At 40.8% G+C, this 12,410-nt stretch overlaps 1 long non-coding RNA gene across 1 annotated transcript; it reads left to right on the top strand.

The window, feature by feature from the left end:
- Nucleotides 1-226: 226 nt before the first annotated feature.
- Nucleotides 227-5,308, top strand: LOC145787003 (uncharacterized). The gene is made up of 3 exons (XR_014291338.1): nucleotides 227-268; nucleotides 4,426-4,525; nucleotides 4,623-5,308. It is a non-coding gene; the product is annotated as an uncharacterized LOC145787003 (long non-coding RNA).
- Nucleotides 5,309-12,410: the final 7,102 nt, after the last annotated feature.

The raw sequence follows: 12,410 nt of genomic DNA, 5'->3' as shown, positions 1-12,410 counted from the left end.
CATCAATGTGTGCTTAAACAATTTTCTATAACATAGCTAGCTACCTGTCATTATTACAACGTTCTACTTACAAGACTTTCACCATACTCTTCAACCAATAATTTGGTAAACTCATCTTCCTGTTGTGTATGATTTTTTATCATTGCTACGCTGAAATTGAGCCTCAAGCAAACCTGGTTTGCAGCATCGTAAGTAACTACAAGGGAATTTACATTTGATCGGATATAATATTCACATGATAACAACCAAGTTACTGCCCAGATGAATTGTAAGTTCGCATCGTTGAATAGCCCGCCATTGATGCAAGCTTCTTCTTCGTCGTATGAGCTTTCTTCCGGACTATATGTTTGGGCATGAGGCCATCAGCCACTCGATAGTCTCGTCATCCAGGGCTTTCAGTCCAAGCGTTCCATGTGGTGGTTGATGGATTGGGCAGTCATGGACGACATGGTCTACTGTCTGGTCTGTGGCACCACACTCGCATCCCGGTGAGGGAGCCAGGCCCCATCTGCACATGTCTGAACGAAAGCGACCGACGCCGGTTCGTAGGCGGTTAAGCCGGACCCACGCAAGTCTTGTGAGGGACATTCCCGGAGGGTGGGGATCGACGTCGGGTAAGAAATCACGGAGTCGGGAGGTGTTGTTTTTCCACTCCGTGTTCCATGTGTAGTTCGTCCAGTGTTCCGCACTTATTCCAAGATCTTCAACACTGTTCAGAAGCTGTCGTGCGGCGGGCACAAATGGGTGTCTTGATTTCAGTCGCTGCTGTTCTGCAGGTAGGCGCTGGAATGTACTGTGGAGGAGGTGGTCGGGGTTCAGCGCCGACGAGCAAGGGAAATCATGGCTCCTTTACGGCGAAGCTCAGCAGGTTGGATGCCTGCAAGGATGGGAAGGCAGTCCGTTGGAGTGGGACGCAGGCATCCAGTCACAGTGCGTAGTGCGTCGTTGATGGCGGTGTCAATGTGGCGGGTGTGAGAGCTGCGGCACCACACTGGTGCGCAGTACTCGGCGGTAGAATGGACGAGGGCCAAGGTAGCTGTGCGAAGGGTTTTTGCGTGAGCTCCCCAGCCGGAACCCGCCAGCCGCCTCAAAAGTGCAACGCTCGCAGATAGTTTTTTGCGCAGTGACTCCAGGTGTCGTCGGTACGTGAGTGACCTGTCCAGGGTTACGCCGAGGTAGGTGGGTTCGGCGCAGTAGGGGAGGTGTTCGTCATCGGTGGTGATGTTGATCTCACGTTTTGCTTCCTTGTTGTTTAGATGGAAGGCCGCCGACACTGTCTTTGCCTTGCTGAGCTGTAGCTTCCATTTCTGGAGATATGTTAATATAGTTGACATGTCCTGGCTTAGGTTTCTCTCCATTGGCTGCCAATCTCCGGCTGGATGTAGGAGAGCCAGGTCGCCTGCGTAAGCATACTTCCTGGAGATGGTGTCAGGCAGGTCATAGATGTATGTGGTAAAGAGGAGGGGAGCCAGGACAGAGCCCTGTGGGACGCCGTTCCTGAGTCGACGTAGTCTACTTCGTCGGCCGCTACCGGTGGAGAGGGTAAAGCTGCGGTTTTGCACAAGTTCCATAATCATATGGACCATGTGCCTGTCAGGAAGGAGACGGAGTAGTTTGCAGGTAAGGCCGCTGAGCCATACAGTGTCGTAGGCAGCCGTGAGATCGACAAACACAGCGCCAGCCTTCTTTTTTGCCGAGAAGCTGTCCTCGATGTCTTGGGTCATCAGAGTGACCTGGTCTACGGTTGATCTTCCGCGGCGAAAGCCGGCTTGTTCCCGGGGGAGTTGAGGGTCTATTATCGGTTCGACACGGGCGTAGATAAGTCTCTCGAGTATCTTGAAGGGGTACAGAGCAGAGAGATGGGACGGTAGCTCTTCGGATCCCCTGGGGGCTTTTTCGGCTTTGGGACTGCAATCACTAGGGCTCTTCTCCAGATTCTTGGGATGCGCAGGTGACGCAAGCAGCAGGAAAGGAAGTCTTTTAATCAGGACCTCATAGTGGGGGCAGCTTGGAGTATTAGTTCCGGGCATAGGTGGTCAAGGCCCGGGGATTTGCCTGGCTTTAGGTGCTAGAGGACAGAGGCAAGTTCCTCTGGGGTAAACTCACCAGAGATGTTGCCTTCGATAGGTGTTGGGACCTTCCAGAGTTCCGTCATTTCCTTGAGGATGGACTTGTCTGATTCACGGTCTCTTGTTCTGTGCACTCCATTTTTTACAAGTTGTGAGGCGATGGCATTTGCTGAAATGGGGCATTGGCGACAAGGGGCACATGATCTGCCAGTGAGGTTGTTGAGTGTACTCCATGCTGTGCGGCTGGAGTGCGTGAAGTCGATTGAGTCGATGGCTTCTGTCCAGCGCTCCTTCCTCTTTGAATGCAATCTTGCCAGCAGGGCTGTTGCTGAGTTGGAGGTGGCGGTGCCCTGGGGGGAACGGAGGAAGTCGCAGTAGAGCCTGTCGCACTTCACATCCCAGCAAGGTATGTAGCTTTTCCGTCGACCTCGCCGGATGGAGTCTTTTGCCGCAGATATGATTGCATCACAGAAGTCCTGGTAGGCTTCGTCCACTTTGATGGTGTGTGGGGATGGGAGGTACTGCGTAGCTTCGTTTGTGAGGAAGCTGTAGTATTCCCAATCGGCCTTTCTGAAGTTCCATCGCTTGACAGGCTTGCTCGGAATAGGTGTGGCGAGCAAGGGGGACATGATAAGCCAGAGTCGATTTTGAGACCTTGGGAACTTCTCTAGCACACGTCTGTCCGGCTGGCGATCATCGGGGTCATCCCTTGCAAAAGCCAGGTCTGGGTTCGTGCCAGTGTTCCAACGACCGGAGAGGAAGCTCGCTGCGCCCTTAGGATCGTATAAGAGGGCGAGGTTGTTGTTGGTTGCCCAAGCGGCCAGACTTTCTCCGTCGTTGTTGATGGAGTTGTAGCCCCAGTCAGTTTGGTGGCAGTTAAAGTCGCCAGCGTAGAGGCTGGGGTGGGGGAACACTGGGATGGCTGTTGATGTTATCCGCGAAGGTGGAGGCTTGTAGACATTGACGATGTTGTAGCCTGCTATATCAACACAAAGCCACTCGATCTCCGATTGAGCTTGGGATTGATCAACCAAGGACCAGCTCAGCCGGTCATGGACAAACATGGCGAGGCCGTGTTTCCTGCTGCAAGTTGCGCCTGCGAGTGTGAAGTTGGTTAGTACCAACTTATCCACAGATGTGCAGTGGGTCTCCTGGAGAAGGATGATGAGGGCTTGATGCTTGGTGGCCAGGTGCTCGATGATGCTGAGCTTGCTGGCCGTGATGCCCTCGGTGTTCAGCTGCAGTACGGTGGGTGGTCGGTACTTTTCGACAGTGCGAGCACTGCCGTGCCCTGAAAAGGTCATTCCCCTACCCACCCTGCGCTGAACAGTCTCGTTAGCTCTTGTTTGACAAGCTTCGTTTCGCACACGTTTCATTTATGATTTCGTATGTTAGTGACGGGGGGACCACGTGAAGGTGCTTGTCTTCCTCCTCATGCAAGCTCAATTATTGTTAAACTTGGATGTTTAGAGCAGGGTTTCCCAAACTTTTTTGGGCCACCGAACACTATTTGTGAATCTGTTTATTCGCGGACCCTCAATTCCAATACAAAGATAAAAATGAACAAATTCGAACTTTGTTTATTTAAAAAACTGACAACATTAATGAGACGGATGGAGTTGCTTCTTGTTGCATAAGTCATCAATTCTTGGAGTTATTTGTCAAAGGCAAACTTGTCAGTTAGGGTCCACAGAAAGTCTGGATTTGTATTTTGTCTTCATGTTGGTAAGAGCTGAAAATGCTGTCTCACACATGTAGGTTGTGACAAAAGGCAATAAAATTTTAGTTTCCTTTTGCGATAGAAATGGGTAATCCTCCACAACACTCAACCAGAAAGATGCAATTGCTGTTTGATTGAAACTAAGCATCAAATTTCGATCAGATGATAATTCAGCTAATTCTTCTTCTTCGCGTCCTGACAGATCAGTCTTTGTAACAACAAAAGGGTTTAAAATGCAGTCAAAATTCTCATATGTCTCTTTTAAAAAGTACTTCTTGAAATGTGCAGAAAGCAATTCCAAATGTTGTGTAACGTCAGAGAAAATCAACTCTGTATTAATTAAGAACTGCGGCAATTATCTTTAACAGGGTACGTACTGTACAACGTATATGTGTGACTTTCTAATTTCTTGTCATATTGCCACGGACTACCTGTGCAGTCGTCGCGGACCACCAATGGTCCGCGGACCACAGTTTGGGAAACTCTGGTTTAGAGGATAACGCAATCTTCGTTTTTCAGTTATGACGTCATAAAGTAGTGTCAGAATTTTCGATTACATATAGACATTTTATACCTTTAGAAACTTTATGTTTACATGATAGTCTGTGAGGTATGTTGCGTTCTCTTCTTTTATAGCTATGGTGTCATGGGACGATGTTGGAATCTTCACTCTTTTCACCGACCTACTTTTTCGGATTTGAGGAAAGAATTAGAAGATCTAAGTACTCGCATAACAGTAAGTCACGGATGGTATTGTGTGAAGCAGCTAATAATAAGTTTCATTTTGCTATCTGCGCCTTCTTTTACATAATTTTTGTTCTCACTTTTTATAGAATTCCAACCCAGCTTACGCAAATCTAAAGAAAGAACGAAATATCTACGAAGACATTGATCTTGGAAACTTTGGATTTGCTCTTGGTTGAACTACCGACAGTGTTCTCGCCAGTTTTGTTCTGTTGTCTGTAAAGCGAAACATGCTCACACTTTTGTTTTGTTATCCTTACATTTTCACAAATCAAGTTGATATCATGCTGATTTGTCCATGTTTGGAAGGAAATTTGCTTCTAATACCTCTTTGTTTTATTGAGCGCTTTAGCAATGTATCTTTATCCGAAATTGTTCACGAGTTCAATGCATCAACAGCAAATCATCCACAATTCTCCGATTAAGCAAATCTCCTGATTAAATGGCTTGATTGGGCAAAAACTTTTTTCTTTACGCACTAACTTAGTCTGATGATTGGAATCTTCAATCAGTCATCCACAGATTAATTTAACGCAAATTGTTTCTCGATTAACTAATCAGATGATTTGGTTAATCGCCCACTTAAAAGATGTGCCTTTGGTGCATTCAAATGTATACAACAACGTTTTGCCGTTTATTCTGTTTGCTGTCGTGACTGAGAATTTGTTCCAGCTGTATCGTTTGTGTGTATAGTATTTCTTGTCCTGGAATTGTTAGTGATAAGATAACAAAAATAAATATACAGTGCTGCATCGTTCTGTAATAATAAACCTTTGTGCGATAATAGGACTGTTTCTTGACATTTCCGGAAATATAAGCTGCTTTAGAAAGCTTTTGGAAGGCCACTCATTTTGATAATCTTCATTAGGAAGCCAGGCCTGCTCCAAATGTTTGTTCAGCTTTGAAAGAGAGCTCTTCTTGTTTTGCCCCAAACATGCAACGTCAAGCCACATCACATAACCGGATTCTACATTATTCATTTTTAAACACGCACAGAAAACAATAATATTTCCATCGAATGCTTTTGACACATCATAGTGCCCTCATTTGTGCCATCATATAGCGCCTTCTTCAGGAATAACAACGATAAGTTGAACAAAATAAGTTGAACTACAGTATATACATTGAACAAAATACAATATTAAACATTGAATTTATCTGAACTAGCACAGTAATTTTTATAATTTAATAATTTTTTAGTAATTAGTAAGTTTATTGTTTTTGACTACTTAAAAAAGAATAGCGCTGCTACAGAAGCTCAATATAATCAATAGCAAGCCTGAAATCATGCAATTCCGTATTTACTACTTTTTGAACCCCCGGCTGGGTGCCACATCCCTCTTGGGGCCCACAAATATTTAGTTTGTGCAGCGTTTTTGGGCTTGTAATATGTAATGTTTTCTTTCATTTTGCAATTGTTTTTTGCTCGCTTTGCTCCCTCAACCACATTTATTTTATATAACCGGTGATATTGGGCATGTATGGTTTTAGAAGTGGATTAAGGGAGTAAAAACTGTTTTGTACGCGGCAAAAACTAATAACATAATGTAATATTCCGAAGTAAATACTGCTCACACAATAGCTTAGTTAATTGACTGTTAAATTGATAAATTTCAGTGTTGATGTAAGTAAGCTATAAAGAAAAATGTGCCGTGAAAGTAGTGAGGACACTCCAAATAGATTTTCAAAGAGATGAGAAGATATTGTAAGGTTCCCATTATACTAACAGTAAAATAGCCGCACTTTCTTTTTTCCACCGCCTTTCCTTCAGCAACTACGTCCACCCAATTTATAACACCCTAGGAAGAAGTGGGCGGTGTTTTTCAGTTGTTGGCCTATAATGTCGTAAACACAAGGAGGATTTGATTTTAGTTGCTGTGCAACGCTGCATGGACTTTGTCAATACTAAACTTGTAATTTTGTTTTATATCATTATTGATGTGCGAAGTCTGAACAATTGTAACCGGTCTCAACATTTCAGAACTGAACCAAATTTGAAAGGCTCAATCCAAGCACAAAATACAATTCCTCGTTAATTTGGAAACTACTTGGTTTGGTTTTGATTCTTTATCCTCGGACTGACAAAGCCTTGATAGATTATTCCTGGTAGTTTCGCATTTTTGTAGACTGTAGAGTACGGTGGCTCGTTTTTGAACTTTTTTTTAAAATTCTCTCGGGTTAGTGGGGAAATGGTGCCAATGAGTGATAAAACAATCATGACAAAATTTGAGATTCGTACCAAATTGTCTTCAGCCCCTTCATGGGGCCCAAAAATCGAAAAATGGGGTCAAAAACGCATTTTTTTTCAAAAATATTTTTAGTTTGGGTAGATACAATATTGTTTAGATATATCTAAATAACCTAAAAAAAAAATTGGAGTCATTTGAACTATTCCTTCAGCTTCCTCACAGCTTCTGAAAATTTTTATTTTGCTGAAAATTTCGCATTTTTGTTTGTGGTTACATAACTACAAACTTCGTCAATGACGTAAATTCAAATAAAAGACGTCACTTTTTCCTACCAAATTAACCCAATTTCATTAAAAAATGACGCAACAGCTCAGGGCAGGTCTATAAAGAGAAATACAATGACGTTTTATAGCTGGCAAAATGTCTAACGCAATTATGTATCATGTAACCACCCACAAAAATGCGAAATTTTCAGTAAAATGGAAATTTTCAGAAGCTGTGAGGAAGCTGAAGGAATAGTTCAAATGACTCAAATTTTCTTTCTTAGGCTAATTAGATATATCTAAACAATATTGTATCTACCCAAACTAAAAATATTTTTGAAAAAAAATGCGTTTTTGACACCATTTTTTGATTTTTGGGCCCCATGAAGGGGCTGAAGACAATTTTTTACGAATCTCAAATTTTGTCATGATTGTTTTCTTACTCATTGGCACCATTTCCCCACTACCCCGAGAGAATTAAACAAAAAAGTTCAAAAACGAGCCACCCTACTGTAGAGGCTCTTGACGCATGGCCGGTTACTGAGATTAGCAGAGTGTAGTTTTCCAATTGTTGAAGTTTTTTGTTGCCAGAGAATTATTCCATTCACTAGGTGCCGCTGAATGGAGAGCAGTCCTGAAATGCATTGCTCAAGCGCACACCCCGAGAGTCGAACCAGCGCCGCGTGATCTTGAGCTGGGCGCGTAACTACTGAGCTAACCGTTATTTTCTACAGCATTAATATGTGCAAAATAACTCACTCTTGCTCATCAACACAAGAAAAAGCAAACTGTGTAGCTAATACTTATTTAGCGTTTTAATTTCAAGTTACAACATAGCTTGGGTTCAATCGTGGGTTTTAGTTGCTGAAGGAAATATTTTGCCACAGATGATGCAGACGTTATGACGAATTTTGTTGCTCCAGCTTCAGTTTTCGCCATTAAATAGAACAATATGTCCATATAAGGAAATTGCAGCACTTGTCTGACAAGATGGTTCCACAGTAATCTGCACAGTGCACACGTTATTTCCCACGTAGGATAAAGATATCTGAATAGCTGTTTCACTTTCAAAGGAAGATCATAAGGTAGTTTGGGCAGTCATCGGCAGGTTATTCAGTTTTTGCTAGGTCAGCTTATCGTCTTCAATTAAATTTATCTATGCAACGTCAAAACAATAAACAAAGAACAATAACCTGAGTTTAGCTGTTTATAGCGTGATGTATACTGTTATGCTTTGCATTAACTTAAGTAAGACAAAGCAAAAAGGCATAGCTTCAGTTTTGAATGACTTGTAAATGAGGTTCATATGAAACGTTGTTTTCAAAATTACAAACTGCGATCAACATAGAACAGGTGTCATTACTGTAATATTTAAAAAAGAAAGTTATAAGCAAATTTGTTTGCTATTTTTTCAAGGTTTGATTACTTAAACAAAAAGAAATACTTTAGTATTGTGTCAAGTTAGCATTGACATTACAAGTGTTTTAGGATTGTGTTTGCAATAAAAACAAATTATTTTCTTGATTATAGCCACATAACCATACACTATCCACATCATAAATAAATCAGCTTTCGTTTTTTTTTTGTTTTTTTTATATATAAAACTATCTACCGTCCGCCCCGATAGCTCAGTGGTTACGCGCCGGGCTCAAGATCACACGGCGCTGGTTCGACTCTCGGGGTGTGCGTTTGAGCAACGCATTTCAGGACTGCTCTCCATTCAGCGGCACCTAGTGAATGGAATAATTTCTCGGCAACAAGACTTCAACAATCGGAAAACTTCACTCTGCCAATCTCGGTAACCGGCCCTGCGTCAAGTGCCTCTACAAGTATGCGAACAAGTACCAGGAATAACCTATCAAGGCTTTGTCAGTCCGAGGATAAAGATTCAAAACCAAACCAACCAAACCAAACCTTATAAAACAATATACAGTAGAGTAGATAATCCACATACAAATAAACATTATAAAACTCTGTGTCTATATTGGAGAGTTAGAGCTTGAATTTGTATAGCATTCATTCCAGACAATAATAATGTATACGAAACATCGTATGCTACGAAATAAGGCAAATATGAGAAACAATTCGATTGCAATTACCAGTCTAAGTTAATGTTTGAATTGAAAAAAAAAAAGGTTGAGTAGACTATGATTGAGCATAATATTAAAATATGCCCACAATTATTTAAATTTGTTACTGGGATTTTTAATATTTAAATTTTTTAATATTTTTAATAATCACGATATCGAATAAAAGATTTTATCCCAAATACTTTTTCTTATGGTTAATTTCTGTTGTTAAAGTGAAAATTGTGTATTCTATTTAAGCATACGAAAATTGCAAATTAAAATGAAAATAATTGCGACAATAACATTGTGGACCTTTGTTGTACACTTGCAAGGTATATCAGGACAAGGTAAGCACTGAAGCATAAACTAACCTTGCATGACGTATTAGCATGCTAGGTTTAGGCTATTTTTCTTCATTTTGTTTGTAAAAATTCTTCAAACTTTGCAATACTGATAAAGTAGCATACCGTAGCTAATATTATTAATTAATTGCCAGAGATGTTTTTAGTAGGAAGTGGAGTCATTTTTTTATAAAATGCGAGTTTAAAAGTTAAAGTATTAAAATCTATACCATGGAATTATGTTGTAGTTCAGGGGTGTGCAAACTTGCAGCACTCCTGGGCCAAATCCACACAATCAGTTTTGTCGGGGGGCGACAGCTTGAAATATCTATTGTTCACCATATAATGACCAATGTGCTAGCAATACATGACCATTGACCACGCAGCTACCTCACGCCTATCTAGTCTAAAGACGACTTCAGACACAACGCGGATAGCGGGAAGTGCAGTTGGATGCTCAGCTGATGGATGTTCAATTGTTCAATGTTCATCCCCTATTCACACACAGCACCCGAGTTGGCTATTCAACCGCAAAACTGCAGCGGATATTTTGTCTGGTCTTTCGGTGTGCGATGACCTAACATTAAGTTTTGCTCTGCTTGCTAGTGAATAGAATTAGACAACCATAGATAAAACGTGACTGTAATCGAAAGATGTAACTACAAGGGATGTAGGTAATGATTGTTTACTTGATTTCACACTGGTTGAATTTGTCGGAGTGCCAAACAAAACTAATGTTTACTAAATCTTGCAAACTTGAGACATAAACGAAAGTCGTCTAGCGGGCTATACATTCTCCGGATCTTTTTCTAGGGCCACAGTTTTCATATCCCTGTTGTAGTTGAAGTGTCACAAAGTTGCATAGTCGTAACTAAACAAATGAGTTCCATTCAAGATAAAAACTCCTTAAATAAACACTCCATAGTAGCTGTTGATTGAAAATTTGTAAGATTATGATATTTTCTATTAAATTTTATGAACATTGTAACATTCGATTTGTACTCATAATATTCCTCTCTGTTACAGCCAAGTTTCATCTTCCTCCATCCTCATCAGGATCATGTAAATATTATATCCGGTCAACTGCTACTAAACTTACCTACGATGCTGCTAGCCAGGCTTGCGTGAAGCTCAATTCAAACTTAGCTATGATAAAGAATCATACACAACAGGAAGAGTTTAACAAATTGTTGATCGAAGAGTATGGTACAAGCCTTGTAAGTAGAAATTACAATAATTGTAAGTGGTTAAATATATTTTAACAAATTGTTTGTTGTGATATAAACAAAGTCATGCTGTGATATACATTTGAGTTTGTATTGCATTTGTTAACACTGTACTCAGGGTTGGAAGTAACGACTAGTTGTCACTATTCGATAGCGTTAATCGTTGCTTTCTGAATAGCGAATGCTTATACCCATTCCTTTTAAAAATAACTATCGAATGCGCGTTATTCACTGCTTTTTTATGCAAGCAACGAAATCATTGTTCGTTTTTCACTAATCGATATTTAGGAATCATTTTTTGTTGTTCACTTACTTTGTCGTCAAAACGAATTTACGAGATTTAGTTTTCGGATTACTATCCGACCTAGTCCCCTTCCGGTTTTCGAACTTTAAAAAGTTAAGGAATATTTTACGGCAACACAGTTCAGAAAAACCATGCCAGTGAGAGTCGTTTTACTCGTTAAATACGCAAATACAATATTTTCAGTAATTGCTATTCATTGCTTTTTTTTTGTATCGATGGCGGAAAGTCGTTGCTGTTTTAGGCACTATCGAATAGTGAAATAGTCATTGCTTTTTGACTAACGACTTCCAACCCTGACTGTACTAAGGTGAACTAGTTAGCTCTTCGCATTCAAGCTAGTGCCTGGTTAGCAAATATTCAAGTTTAGTCGCTGAAATGCAAGGAAGTCAATCTTCGTGTCTACCTTCAAAGATGTGTCATTAGGCCTAAGTGTATTGTCAATATACAATCGCGTGCCTTCTATTTGTGATGAACAAACGTCCTTTCAAACATTGTGCTTGCGCTCTCCCTGCTCGGTTGGTAGCCTTGAATGATTAGTTGGAACAAATGGCGGGAGAGCTGATTCTAAAGTGGCCCAAATCAAAACAGTGATTTTGAGATAATCGAGTTTGGAGATTCGTGCTGTGGTGGACGTTGTCGTTGAAGGTTTGCAATCTTTATTAATCTTCATTAGGGCATACAACCTTTATTAAAATAAAGATTGCAAACCTTTAGTGGCAATGTTTGTCGTGGCATGGGTCGTTGAACTTGATGATCTCAAATCCACTTTTTTAACTTGGGCCACTTTAGAATCAGCTGTCCCATGGAAAGAAGCTACAAACTTTTTAGTAGAACAACTTTTATGGAGTTCTTGGTGATGGAGCTATAGCGATTCTGGTCGGGTTCATGGGAGTTTAAGTCCAAGCTCGACAAGATCACTTGTTTTTTTTAGCTTTGTTGCCATAAAGAGTAAAAATTGATGTTATTAGGAGTTTATATTTAGGGTTTTATAAATAAGAAAACTTGTTGTTGGATGCTCAACCAGGCGTGTGATAGAAGCGCTGGTGGTGCTGAATTTCCAGTTTATGTGTTGGCAGTTAAAATTGCCAGCACGGAAGTAAGAGTGAAAATATTGAGATGGCCATTCCCATGGGCATTATACAATACTTCAACAACCTCTTGTTGAAAAGATTACTTCAGTACAGAAAAACGAGGTCAGGCGTTTTGTAAATGTTCTTTGGCTTTGTATATCTCTGAAAGTGTAACTATATAAATTTGTTGCAGAATCATTTGTTTTTCATCGGGGGTGAGTGGAGAGCTAACGGAAAACCTAAATGGATGGACAACACTTTGATACCAACGACTACAAACAACAATCAATATCCTCGATGGAGATCAGATTGGACGACACGAACAACAAGAAGTAGCAAAGTGGTTTTGACGACTTACCTGCAAATTTCTGACCCAAATTATTCTAAAATTCTGTACTTTCTCAATTACAATACA

Source organism: Aplidium turbinatum, chromosome 17, assembly GCF_918807975.1.
Source record: "Aplidium turbinatum chromosome 17, kaAplTurb1.1, whole genome shotgun sequence".
NCBI lineage: Eukaryota > Metazoa > Chordata > Ascidiacea > Aplousobranchia > Polyclinidae > Aplidium > Aplidium turbinatum.
Note: the sequence above shows the minus strand (reverse complement) of the source record. Positions and strands in the feature narration are given on the sequence as shown.